The sequence below is a fragment of the Podarcis gaigeae genome (genome assembly GCF_964106915.1).
Source record: "Podarcis gaigeae genome assembly, chromosome: 3".
Classification (NCBI taxonomy): Eukaryota; Metazoa; Chordata; class Lepidosauria; order Squamata; family Lacertidae; genus Podarcis; species Podarcis gaigeae.
In genome coordinates this window covers 90671539-90683971 of record NC_139680.1, presented here as the reverse complement: position 1 = coordinate 90683971, position 12433 = coordinate 90671539, and the positions used below count along the sequence as shown (strand labels likewise).

The 12433-nt window shown below is 41.8% G+C and overlaps 1 protein-coding gene across 6 annotated transcripts in view; it reads left to right on the top strand.

Moving 5' to 3' along the window:
• The window catches only part of STUM (stum, mechanosensory transduction mediator homolog), a 45606-nt gene that overhangs the window by 19046 nt on the left and 14127 nt on the right, over positions 1-12433 (top strand). The window lies entirely within an intron of this gene.

The following is a 12433-nucleotide window of genomic DNA, read 5'->3' as shown; positions in this document are numbered from 1 at the left end:
CATATATCCATGATCAAAAAAACGAACCTATTGGTGGAAAATAGCATACAAATGCATTATATTAGAGGGAAATGCTTGCAGAAATGTACACATTTGTCAAAATTGCATGCAAAAATATATTTGTGGGCTGGGAGTAGAAGAAACTGACAGAAGGCCCCCCAACTTAGCTGATATAAAAGGTTTACAATCCACTTGCCTTGTAGACACTGATACAAGTTTCTAGCCAGGTTACAGTTCTTCTTTTAGGCTGCAAAGGAGGTCACAAACTACCTTCATCTGGCTCATCAGGGGAAAATACATTGCTACAGAGGTTTCTGAATTTAGATACAGAAAAGTCCAAACATTATAAATAGCTGTGTACACTGGTTGCTAATAATCCACAGCATTTGGCAAGCAAAACTTTATCTTTTTTTTGAAGGGAATTAAGGACTTTGAAGGGTGGGGGACAAATCTTTAAAATGTTACAATATTATTTGGGTCATAATTATCATTCAAACTGCTCCTACCTGAGACTGTTGAAGCGGTAGATAATGGACACAACCTTTACTATTTAAAACTGTAGATTCTCATGTAACACTAAACCCTAGTTCAGTGCTATGTGTTCAAACTGCAACTATTTTGAGTGAAGCACTGGGTTTGTGCACTCCCATCTCATCTTCGGTCTGAGTATACCTGAAGGAGCGTCTCCACCCACATCGTTCTGCCCGGACACTGAGGTCCAGTGCCGAGGGCCTTCTGGCAGTTCCCTCGCTGTGAGAAGCCAAGTTACAGGGAACCAGGCAGAGGGCCTTCTCAGTAGTGGCACCCACCTTGTGGAACACCCTCCCACCAGATGTCAAAGAAAAACAACTACCAGGCTTTTAGAAGACATCTGAAGGCAGCCCTGTTTAGGGAAGCTTTCAATGTTTAATAGACTATTGTATTTTAATTCTGTTGGAAGCTGCCCAGAGTGGCTGGGGAAACCCAGCCAGATGGGCGGGCAATAAATAATAAATTATTATTATATTTTTATTATTCCTGTGTGGCCAGGAGAAGCACTTTGCTAGCATTTAGATTTTTTCCTGGCTTCCTACATACAAATCAGAGATTGACCCGATTTTGTAATAAACCGCCGTTTTTAAACAAGACAACTTCAAAACATGGCTTCTAAATCTGGCTTATTTAACTTTGATAAAGCATGTTCTCTGGTAACAACTATTTGGGATTCTTTGAAAGTGAAACCAATCACTAGCAAAGTCCTTGAGGCTGAGGCATTGTTCCAGCTTGTGCCTGAAGCACTAAACCAGAGATACCCAGGTTGGTGCCCTCCAGATGTTGTGAACTACAGCTCCTGTCAGCTCCAGCTAGAATGACATGGTCAGGTATGACAGAAGTTGTGCGTTGGTTTAGTGATGTATAATTTCATGGTTCTTCCTAATTGGTTGCTCTGCACACCAACTGTTCTCTGGTGTATGCTATGCATTCAGAAGGAAAGGAATTAAGAAGTGGGTGTTGAGCTATTGGTAAGTGCCTCTTTTAGTGGACTAGCCCTTGAGTGCTGTTCTTTGTCATCTGTGTCTCAGAAGCCCCACTGACATCAACTATAATTTAGTGTCTTCAGTCCCATGCTGTCAAACATTCTTCCAGCAGAGGTTAGGCAGGCATCTTTGATGCTAATCTGATCTGACATTTGATCCAATTAAGCTTTAAAAATTGGGTTTGTGGGGAAAGATTGGGGTGGGGGACCACATGCTTGGACATGGAGCATTAAGATGCAGACCTCTGCATGGAAAGAGCAGAGGACAGGTAAGTGTGGATAAACCCCAAGGAAAGTTGCAAGGGGGTGGCTCATGATTAATTCTTAGTTCTTTTGTGGTACACTTTGAGCGTTTGGCCCTTCCCCCTGTGTTTGGAAATGTTTTTTTTTTTTTTTTAAGCTTTGTTTAAAAGGCTGGGTGTACTGGAAAACACAAAACTGCTGAGACCATGGCAGCCCGCAATCTTTATTTCCTAGAGGTATCTATACATATAAATTAGCACATACAAATTCTATGAAACTTTGTGTTATTGGCCTATGACCCTGACTCCTTAAGTACCCAGCAACACCCTAGGCAAGCTGTAACACAATTTTCCATTTTAGCCCTTGAAAGTATGAAATCTGAGTGTGTTCTAGTCTGTACCAAAGCCAAGACACTTTTATTGGTGAAATTGTCCTAGTAGCCCTCGTGTATCTATGAACTTTACTTGGAACAGGCACATTTTTCTGTAGAACATAATGTGCATTAAAATGAAGGTAACATTTCAGAGCTACATTTAGGGATTATTTTTTTTAAAAAAAATTCTTTTGAATGACAGCTTTTGCTATCCGATCAATCTCTGTAGCAGATATGGCTAAAAATACTTGTCAGCATGTGTGTAGAATTTTACAATGCAGGGATACAATGCTGCATCTAATATAACAAGTAGAAGTCTACTTGGTGTGTTTGTGTTTGTGTGTGTGTGGTTGTGGTAGTCAGATGGGAAGAAAATACCCCATTCTGTTCACAGAACAAGAAAGAAAACACTGTTGAATTAACTTCAGCGCCATGGTTATTTGATATTTACATTCAGCCCTAGAGTAACTGCAGAACAATTCCAACCCCCTCACCCACCCTGGGACCTTAGAGTGAAGAGCAGGTAATAAATTAATCATCATCATCAGTGCTTTTTTTCTTTAAAAAATGTTTAGGGATACTCTCATTTTCCTACTCACATTTATATACTCCCCCTCATTGAGGCCAAACTTAGATTCACAAATGTTTAGGGGTATGCGTACCCCTGCATACCATCAGAAAAAGGACTAATAAGAATAATAATAAATATTCAGGTTGTAAAATATGTAGGAAAATAGCCAGATTCACATGTTACCCTTGGTATTTGTAGCCACATCCTTTCTGATGCTGCCTTACCTTTGACATCTATGTGTGTAGATCTGAGCCAAAATGGGAGTGCATGCCACGCCTTTTTTTCAGTCTCCCTGTGAAATGTGTCCCCTTTTATGGTGACTTCACAAGTTTATTTTGGAAAGGGTGCAAAACAATTTGTGAAGAGGCAGGTGTCTAAGGGTAGAGAAGGTGGAATGTGTCCGCATTGTTGATGCAACTAAGCTGATTCTCCTTCACCTTATTTAGTTGTATTTAGTTGACTAGCTGAATCAAAATGATAAGGGGATATACATCTGAAAGTTGGTCATTTGCACTGCGTTTCTTTCAATGGGATGTGCATCCTCATTTCATTCAACTTGTCACTGGTTGATAACTATGTGTGACTAGAGTAGGCAGTGAAACTGCCTCCTATAATCTAGCATGGCAGGGACTCTGTGACTCACAAAGCCTGCTCCCTTTTAAGGTGGAACGGAAATATCCTAACAGAAACAGCCCAGTTTCTTGGGCTTTGGGAATGCCTTCCTTCTGCTCTTCCTCCCATACTTGGACATGAGGGACTGTGGGAGGGTTATTAGTCTACATAACTTTTAGAAGACATTTGAAGGCAGCCCTGTATTGGGAAGTTTTTAAAATGTTTGATATTTTACTATGTTTTAAATATGCTGCAAGCCACCCAGCCAGATGGGTGGGGTATAATGATGATGATGATGATGATGATGATGATGATGATGATGATAATAATAATAATAATAATAATAATAATAATAATAATAATAATTTGTCCTCAGTGACATCATTGTATAGCTGCCAAGCACTATGGGCAGTCTGGCCAATTGGATTTACTTTTGCTAACTTTGATGTAAGTCTAATTGTCCTATTTTAGATAACGAAGAGGTTAATGAATGAGAAGTGATATCAAATATTAAAACACATTTGCCCTGGATTATGCAAAAACAAAACAAAAAACCAGGCATATACCATTCAAATGAAAGGAAGGTAAACCAGGTACATGAAAGTTGTATATCTGTATTTCAGTCTGCATCCTGCAAGATGGATTTCTATTCCAGACATTTGTTTTTACCGCTAAACAGTTGTATACTGTTAAATGTTCATACAAATGGAACATTCCTATAGCTGCAATTCTTTCTTTCTTTTTAGCATGCCCAACAATGGACCCCGAAGCATATCTTAATTTTTTCATTAATCAGTTTCCATTCAGTGTTGAAATTCTTCCAGGAAGTCAAGCCAGATATATTTATGAATATGTACAGTTTGTCTGGTGCTGCTGATAAAGGTCAGGCTTATAATGACCTCTGGCTTTAAACAAAGAAAACAACTGATAAATATCTGCCCCCTCTATTTTGCTTGACTTTCCTTAACCCTAATAGGAAATCTTCATTTCAGGACAATCCACTAGAATGGGTTGTCCTTTTTTTGTTTGTTTATATTGGAATATGTTGCATGGATTAGTTCTAGACTGGGCTGCCTAACAAGGAAGCATATACTTTCCCCATGTGTGTGGGTGCATTTTTGTACATTAATATTCTTTTCTTAGTCTCATGTTTTACTATCTGCCTTGCCTTTCAAGTGGCCTGGGCAGGATCCTAAAGCTGTAAAGCTTCTAGTACGTTTTAGGCACGATATAAAAAACAAAGCATATATGGATTTTTCTAAGATAATGTTTGTGTAGGTTCCATAATTTCTGAGCTTCCAGTGTAGTGTGTCCTCAGGGGGAATGGGGTACACACTGGAATAGCCAGCAGAAAAAGGGTTCTCAGTGCACAGGATAGAACTCCTACAAAGATTGCATATATAGGTTTTTGGTTTGGGGGTGGAGGAGAAGCTTTGTAGGCAAGATGGAATCTTTGAGTATCCTATAGGGTATTTCACAGTCAGTAATTAATTCAGGCAACCTTAAAGCAGATCCTTCATAGGAATTACAACCTTATTTTTTGTGTTGCTGATTCTTGAGGCTGGGGGTTATTTGCAGGAAAGACTTCCTGGTGTAGAAACGATTAAGCATCTTCTCTTGCAAGCCCCCATCCCCAGTTCACATGACATTTCTGCAAACACAGCATGTGTTTGCCAAGATATAAAGTTCTGCCCTTGAGCAATTTCTTAAATCTACACTTTAATGTTGATCCTGTATCCTTTTCTAAGAATGCCCTTTTCCAGTGCCCTTTTACCTTAGAAATTAACTTTCACTTTTTAAAAAGTACTTGAATAAAATAAAAGCTTTTATAAGATCAGTGGAACTCCAGTACTAATAACATAAATGAATGCTTTACAGTTCTGAAGGACTGGACTACAGTTCTAGTATCTTGCAGAATCAAACTGATGTGACCCAGATAATGCATTGAGATTTTCATCTCTAAAAGTTGATCTCCTAGGCTTAGTTACTAAGTCTGAGGCTGTTCACATCCAAGTCTTTCTGATCTTATGGGCCATCAGGGTTGCCATACATCTGGAATTTTCTGGACATACCCAGAATACTGCAGTTGGAAGCATTGTCTGGGCAAAAAGTGACAAAAATGTCCGGGGAAAATCCAGACATATGGCAACCCATGTCGGCAGTGTTCGTTTTTGCAGATTTTCATTTAAAATAGCTCTAAAAGTCAGTTTTGTTTGCGATTTTGCAAAAAAACCCAACAACTTTTGCGTTCAGATTTTCACTTTGTGAAATAGAGTACCCTAAAATAACGCATCTACTCGTACTTCTTAGGAATCAAAAGTCCAGAGGTGAGTTGTTCAAGAGCAGAATGCATCTGCCCGCCTTTCTTTTCTGACTCTTCCCTGTAAAAGATGAAAACCAATATTGGGGACAGAGAATCTAAGATATAAAAAGATCGAGAAGTTTCATGGGGGTTGTAGAAGGTCTTGGAAGGTCCACACAAAAGTAGATTGCTGTACAAATTAAAAGTAAACGTAAGCTAGCACAGTGGAAGTATAGGTCACACCCTGTGTTTGAATCTAAAGTGTGTATTAATATTCTTTATATTAGTGAGTTGACTTTTCCCCAACCAGGGTGGGTTAGGACATTACACTGGTTGTCCAATGCATTGAAAAAGCCTCATTTAAAGTGCTTATCTATAAAGTATTTCTAGGACTGCCTTTACCCGCATGAACCTAGATGCAAAGATCTTCATTGGAAGCCTTGAGTCTTCCCATCTTCTGACATTAGACAGGGCAGCACTGGGGAGACGGCCTTTTCAATTGCGGTGCTCTGAATGCAAAATGCCTCCCTAGGGAGGCTTGACTGGTGCCAAACTTGATGTTCCTACAGTGCCAGGTGAATGCTTTTTGATTTCCCCAGCCCTTCCAGCATGCCATCCAGTTATACCTTGAGACAGTTCAGTTCTGAAAGGCGGCCTGTAAACATTTCAAATAATAAATTCAATATTAATGTTGCTGGCAATTTTTTTTTACTGGCTCTGCTTTTTTTGTTAACATTTTTGGAAGGGTTTTTTTTTAAATGGCTCTTACATTATTTTTGGAAGCAGCTTTGAGCATTATTAAATGGAAGGGGGCATGTAAGTGTGGTTGTTTTTAAAGCAAGTAGGCTATTAGAGCAACACTGTAAAACAGTGTGCTCATAATCAGAGCAGTGGGATGTCTGTCAGTAGAAAACGATTGAGGTCTGTGGGCTATAAAAAGGGAGAAAATAGAAACAAGCTCCTTTATCAGCAGTGAATTGTAATAGGACAGACATTTTGGGATCTGATGGCTGTGATGGGCTATAAGCCATAGAATGTCATCTGGGCTGTTAGTTTCATGAAACAGAGACATTTAGATGGCTGATAATAACCACAAAGAGGCTGCAGGGAAGGCATTTCTCTCATGCAGAAAAGCAGATACAGGAACTATCCTTTAGATTACATGCTCCGGAAATGGATCTCCTATCATTAATTCTTCTGTGTTTCATTGTTGCTGCCAGCTGGGCTATTGACTTTTGGGAGAAGAAGCTTTGCTTTAACAACAAACTGATGCAGGTTCTGTAAAAGTCCATGGCCGTGCCTGATACCAACATCTTTGTTGTTTTCCTTTTAACCCATGTTTTTCCTTGTTAACGTAGAAGAAAGGAAGAGTCACCAGGTGGCATATTTTGGCTGGAAGTTCTTGGTTGTACTTGTTTTTGGACTTGGAATTCTCCCACCACATGGATTTGGGATTTATCTCAAGTGAAGAAACTCAGAACATAGTAAAGTTTTAAGATCAAGAATTGCATCTAGAAACCACTGCCATGGGGGTGAGGTACCTCAAGGCTGGGGGCTGAATGTGGCCCTCCAGACTTTTCTATCTGGCCCTTGGGACTCTGTCCCAGCAGCAGCCCTCCTCTGGGGCAGCCCACATTGGCCCTGCCCCACACCTTGCTCAAATGCTTTTTCCTGTCATTATGTGCCCTTGCACTGCCACAATGTATTTTACTTACCCGGCTCTGTGTGTGTGTGTATATAAACCTCTGATTTGTATTTGGGTTTTTTGCATGGCTGGACTGTAGCCTCCTGAACAAAAGTACAGTGGTACCTTGGAAGTCGAATGGAATCCGTTCTGGAAGTCCATTTGACTTCCAAAACATTTGGAAACCGACGTTGGACGTTGGGGTTCCAAAGAATGTTTGCAAACTGGAACACTCACTTCCGGGTTTGCAGCATTCGGGAGCCAAAACGTTCGAGTCGCAAGGCATTCGTCAACCAAGATACAACTGTATGTGTCACTTTGGCCTTCGGTCACAGCTACCCCCGGCATGTGATCACCATGTGGTCCTGGAGCTGAAAAAGGTACTCCATCCTACACTATGGGGTTAAATGTATTTGTCGGTAGCCAACTCAAATAAAAAAAAATTGTGGCACTTATGGAAGAGAAGAGACTTGACTTCAGAGGGAATCTGGTCACAGCATCTGTGCCCTCTCCATTCTCAGTCACCATTCAACAGAGGTAATCAGTCAGCCGCACATTAGCAGTGACCAAGTCTGCCGGACAACACAACATGCTACTTTTTCATATAGTACCAACATTTTATTTTAAATAATGTGGTATTCTGTTGGCATTTAAAAATGAATATTGTAGCATTGTGGGGCTATGCTCAAGGCTGCCCCGGAAGCTGCAGTTAGAACAAAATTTGGCAGCTCAACTGCTCACTGGGGAAGAAAAGGCTAAGGAGCAAAGCCTACACAAATCCGGAGTGGAGACCCTAAGATGGCTGGATGGCACCTTATATGCCTCCTTCCAGCAACTCCTGGAGCCAAGCTGGAGTATCACTCTGCTTTCCTTTGGACCACATCAGCAAGGCCCAGAGCGGGGTGTTGTTGTTTGGGCTGCCCAGGACCTCCATACACACTGCCTAGGCTTGTGCCCCGAGGAGGTCACTTCAGTGCTGTTAGTACAGCCGTTTGACTTCACCCCCGGAGGTGCATTCCATTGTCGCTCGAGACAGATGGATCGCCACCACAGCAACAGCAAAGAACTATCTCTCTTCGTGCCATTTTCTTTCAGGGATGGATAATTTGCTGACTCCAGGAATATTTAGATCCTCATTCTTTTCCTGCTATCCTACTCTCTCTCGCTCCTTACAACTCTCTCTTCAACTAGAGTTGAAGCTCTGGGGCAGACTGGAAGCCGGAGGTCATGCTGAAAAGCAACGGCTGCTGCTGCTGCTGCGCTATCCTGTGCATCAGCTGCTGAGCAGGGAGGCTGAGCAGCCTAAACAAAGCCCCGCTGTGCCTTTGGTGTCTTTGAGGCTTCCTCTGCTCTCACTGAAATCCTCTTGGGGCTCTGTGGAAGGTCTCCTCGTGAGCCACAAGGACTCTCCAGCACTCTCCTGCTATTTCCTGGTTTGGATTTATTCATTCATTCATTCATTCATTCATTCATTCCCCAGTGCCACACATGAACATAATCATTGTGCAAGTCAATCGCACATAAGTGGGGGGGGGGATACCTGTATTCATTATGATCAGTTCTGACATTTAGTGTAAAGGCTTCTGCTATACAGCTTATATTAATAGGGAATTCAAAATAACTCAATATCAATATTTGCTTTTTGAAGGGACATAGGAATGAAGCCAGCAGAAGCATAAATTCTGAAATCTTCATTCAAACTTTGGATTATTTATTTTAATTCTTTCTAGCATTTCTCTTTCACCTTTACATTACATATTTATTTTAAAAAGTGCTCAAGGCTGCTTGTGTGTGAGGAGACAATGAGGCACAGGGTACGGCTCCATTCAAAAAAAAAACAAAAAAACCCCCACTGTGCTCTGTTTACTTTTGACTGATCTTGTTTTAAGAAAGACACCTAGATTTATATCAAACAAACCCCCGGAAAGAGGTTTTAGTATCAACACCTGGAATCCATCAAATCTTTTCAGGTACTTTTTTCTTCTTGGGTTCCTCCCCACTTTCCACTTCACTTAATAATTTATTTTTATCTGCATTTCTTATGGCACTGACTCTTAGAGATAATAGAATCATAGAATTGTAGAGTTAGTTAGAGGGGACCACCATGGTCATTATTCCAACCCCCTGCAATGCGGGAATCTTTTGCCCAACGTGGGGCTTGAACCCATGAAATTAAGAGTCGCATGCTCTGCTGACTGAGCTATTAATGTTTTAACTCAGTTTGTGATGTGCTTTCCTTATGCACATCCCTGTGCCATTTATGAAGGCCTCCTAAGTGATTTGATAGCAATCACTGAAAAGAGCAAACTCCAATCAAGCCCTTGACTGATAGTTTGGAGTACAAACCTTGGACCAATCAATAATAATAATAATAATAATAATAATAATAATAATAATAATTTATTTATTTATATCCCGCCCTCCCCAGCCGAAGCCGGGCTCAGAGCGGCTAACAACAGTAAAATGATGCAACATTCTAAAATCATTTCATTATAAAATTAATTCAAATCAGATTAATGGCAACCATTGGGCTAGAGTTCTGTGAGGATTGCCAAAGGAGGCGGTCAGGCTGTGCCCTGGCCAAAGGCCTGGTGGAGCAGCTCTGTCTTGCAGGCCCTGCGGAAAGATGTCAAGTCCCGCAGGGTTAACTCAAGAGGAGTTAACTGTTGCAAATAACCTTCAGCCACCAGATAGACTACTTTTAGTCAAGAGCATGGTCAGTTTTGGAGTGACTCTGTCAGTGCCTCACAGTATGTGGAACCTTGGGTTACGTACCACTCTCCTTACAAACGCTTTGGGTAACGAGCTCCGCTAACCCGGAAGAAGGTGCTCCTGGAAGCAAACTTTGCCCTGGGATGCAAGTGGAAGTTGTGTGGCGGTGGTGTGGCAGCAGCAGGAGGCCCCATTAGCGAAAGTGCACCTCAGGTATGGGACGCGGGTGGCGCTGTATGGGATGCGGGTGGCGCTGTGGGTAAAACCTCAATGCCTAGGACTTGCCGATCATATGGTCGGCAGTTCGAATCCCTGCGGCGGGGTGAGCTCCCGTCTTTCGGTCCCAGCTCCTGCCCACCTAGCAGTTCGAAAGCACCCCTAAGTGCAAGTAGATAAATAGGTACTGCAGGAAGGTAAACGGCGTTTCCGTGTGCTGTGCTGGTGCTGGCTCGCCAGAGCAGCTTCGTCACACTGGCCACGTGACCCAGAAGTGTCTTCAGACAGCGCTGGCCCCCGGCCTCTTAAGTGAGATGGGCGCACAACCCTAGAGTCGGACACGACTGGCCTGTACGGGCAGGGGTACCTTTACCTTTACCTTTACCTCAGGTTAAGAATGGTTTCGGGTTAAGAACAGACCTCCAGAACAAATTAAGTTCGTAACCGGAGGTACCACTTAATCATCAGTGCAGTGATAGTTATTAGAACATTCTTTTTCAGCCATAAGTAGCCAGGAAACAGCAAATATAGGGGACGTTCCTATATGGTAAGTTAATAAAAACAATAATAATACTGAGGCAATTCAGGACAGACAAAAGTAAGTGTGGCTTCACACTGCGCATACATCTTGCTACCACAAGATGTAGAGGATTAGCCAAATTGATAGGTAGAAATAAGGCTACCAGTGACTGCTAGTCATGACAGCCATGTTGCCTCCAGAATCAGAGACAATATGTACTATATCTGCGGAAGGCAATATGGCTACTCTGACTAGTGTGTCTCTGAGTACCACTTGCTGGGGGATTGCAATCATGTCTGGCTCTTGGAAATGTTAGGTTAGCCACTCTGGGAACAGAATTCTGGATATGATGGGGAAATAATCAGTCGATGGAAAGCCAAACAACCCCCGTGTACACAAATCTGGATGAATGCTCCCTGTTGTATAACCTCCCTGAAAACAAATAGGAACAGGTGCTCAGAGAATGTGCATTGTATATAACCTCACAAGCTTTCTGCAAGCAAATAGGGATGAATGTTCAATAAACAGGTCATCTTAAGGGGCCCTTACCATATCATCACAGCTGATAGTTGAAAGAATCTTTCCTGAGGTGGGCTCATCTGTGATCAGGTAGTTCCTAGAAGTTATTTTTTTGCACAATATTACACATTAAACGTGGGTGAGTCCAACCTTTTGAAAGATTACTTCTTCAGAGGCTAAGTATAGCTCATCTGTACCACACAATATGTGTGTGTATGCTTATGAAGCTACGTTTTTTTAGTGCTAAAACATTTGCAGGTCTACTCTTCAGCGTTATGTGGGAATGAGAGAATGCCCTGCTTGGCTCTGGATCAGCTAACGTTAGTATACCGATAAGAATAACATTTGAAGTGCTGGTGTCTGAAAAGTTCATTAGAGCTGGAGCCAGCATACCCAAGAAAATAACTCCTCTTGGGAGGGCGTCTGCTTACATGAGCTGCGTAAGGGTGACACTCGTGGAAGATCACTTTTCCTTCTCTGTGATTTGTGGAGGTTAGGGGAACAAACATTTATTTATATGAGTGAAGCCTTTCAGAAGAGTCTGCACCAGCTCTTGTCATTCTAGCTTGCTGTGACCGTGTGGGGAAGTAAGAACACGAACATTTAGAATGGCAGTATAACCAAACATGGTATCAAGTAGAAACTGCAGCACTGGGTCAAAGAACCAGGGAGTTGGCTCACTGCCAGTGGCTGAGTCATTCAGTAACACCTACCACTACGTTAGCAATTAGGTGTTGCATTTTGCATCTCATTTACCTCTTTTTCCAAAGGTATAACCTCTCAATTTGTGAAGTAGTATGTTGCCTAACTGGAACCAAACAAGAACAAGATTCTTTTTAAACTTCCCCATGACTTTTTTCCCCTTCCCCCACTCCAAGGTATAAACAGATGTTTGTTTATGAGGTTGGTAATAATGGGACACATTTTTTAAGACTGAATTTCTATACAGGGATCAACAATATTTTTGGGCCAGTAGGTACGGTATATCTCAAATTTTGATTTGAGTGCTGTGGGCATCAGTCACAAAATGGCTGCTGTGGGGGGCATGAGATAAACTATGAACCATGCCTTCTGCAATATAAAACCAGCAACTCTTCTGGTTTATCCACAGCAGGAGACACATGGCTAAGCCTCCTTGCAAAGTTTTCACATTTTGCTTTTGGTG